General features: G+C 38.5%; 1 long non-coding RNA gene across 1 annotated transcript; it reads left to right on the top strand.

Annotated features, from left to right (window-relative positions):
- The first annotated feature begins 217 nt into the window (after positions 1-217).
- Positions 218-884, top strand: LOC119281525. The gene is made up of 4 exons (XR_005138450.1): positions 218-232; positions 421-510; positions 647-689; positions 838-884. It is a non-coding gene; the product is annotated as an uncharacterized LOC119281525 (long non-coding RNA).
- Positions 885-1,892: the final 1,008 nt, after the last annotated feature.

The raw sequence follows: 1,892 nt of genomic DNA on the forward strand, positions 1-1,892 counted from the left end.
TCTTTTCTTAGTGAAACATCAACTTTCCAAAGACAATATTCCAAACTGGACAGTTGATACATAGAGCTATTTTACTTTAACATTTAAAGTGTGGCTGCAAATCTGGGATGCAGGAGGTGAAAATTCATTGTCTAATCTGTTTCTCAGTTTCCTCTTTCAGAAACGAGAGATTTTTCAAGACCTTGCTCCACTGCTGTGGCACTCCTTTGGCACTGTTGCTGCACTGCTCCAGGTAGGTTACAGTTATTGCACTGTTCTAAATTCAGTCGCAATGGCAAGAGTACATATGTACTTGTGCAGTTCTTGTTATTTAAGTAAGGGTGGTTGTCCATGTGTATTGATTATTTCAATATGAAATTATTGATGGTTCTGCACATTTTCCTTATTCAGTCTGTCATGCTGTTTTGAAAATTTATGCAGGAGATTGTGTCAATTCACCCTTCACTTTCACCTCCTACTTTGTCGCCAGTTGCATCAAACCGTGTCTGCAATGCACTTGCACTTCTTCAGGTATGCTTTTACATGAGAAAGAAAAGGAAACCCTCACTCCTGGTGGGCCTTGTGGTGGATTGAGAATACTACTGCTTTCATATCATGCTTGCTTGCCATCTGCCCCTCAATTTCATTTTACTTTTTTTAATTGCAGTGTGTTGCTTCACACCCTGAGACCAGGATCCCGTTCTTGAATGGTACTGAGCGCTGCTGTTTCTATGCTAAGTCTTAAATATTTCCATTGTTTATTGTTAAAAAGCTTTCCTCATTTTGGTGACTTTACAGAATAAGTAAATCTTAACTAGCAGTGGTTAATAATTAAGTCTTCTTCTTTTTCCTTTGCAGCTCACATCCCACTGTACCTGTACCCGTTCCTGAATACTACCAGCAAGACAAGACCTTTTGAGTACTTGAGGCTTACCAGCTTGGGTGTTATTGGTGCTCTTGTGAAGGTAAATTAAAACTAGATACTTATGCAAACTAGGAATGGATGGTCCATATAGATTTTTGCTTTAAATAGTGAGAGGGTTGAACCAGAGGGGAAAACAGTGATGGGGATTGGCTGTATTCTTTCTTTTTTTTGTAGACTATATCTTGTTCTTTTGGTATTCTCATTCCAGTAATCCAGTCATTTTAATCAAATGGACTGGTTGGGATTGGATCCCAGGAATCTCAACAGGAACTGTTATTTTTGAAGCAAACAGGCTAATGATTTGTTAGAAATTATATTGTTTCTTCTTTTGGATATCCGATTCTGATATGTCAGAAACACAACATATCAAAAGTTAGCAATGACCAAACTGGCATGTAACAGAGACACTATAAAAGATAGCCAACATCCAGTTAGGCCAACATAACAGTGAACAAAACTACTGTCAATCAGCTCAGTTCTAGTGCTGTTGGATTTTTCTCGATTGTATTCTTGCAGTTTTGAAAATTCAGTTTATTCGGTTACTGAAAATTCAGTTAATTCAGTTAGGCACACAAATTTCAGAACTTTTGTGTGCCCTAGTACTTGGTGTTTGTAGAAAACCAGGAGTGTCAATGGGACTAGAATTCACTTGTTCTTATCTGGGTTTGTAAAACTTGTCCATGTACTGAACTACTAATGCCTTGTGATCCTCTGAATTACTTGTGATGCCTCTGAATTACTTGTGATCACATTGAGAAAGACTTGTAAAGATGATGATCATCTTTAACAGAAAACAATTTGTGATGATTTTGCTAGTTTGCTGGGTTTTGTCTCCGACCATCGTGTCGTGATGATTTTGCAGGCACCCCGAGAGGCCCTTGAGTTTGCCGGAATGTCGATTAACTTCCGTTCCGGCAAATTCGGGTACTCCATATGTCCTATTTTCAGCAAAGGTCATGCTGAAATTTTCCGTGAATTTTAGCATGAC

This window comes from Triticum dicoccoides, chromosome 3B (assembly GCF_002162155.2).
Source record: "Triticum dicoccoides isolate Atlit2015 ecotype Zavitan chromosome 3B, WEW_v2.0, whole genome shotgun sequence".
NCBI lineage: Eukaryota > Viridiplantae > Streptophyta > Magnoliopsida > Poales > Poaceae > Triticum > Triticum dicoccoides.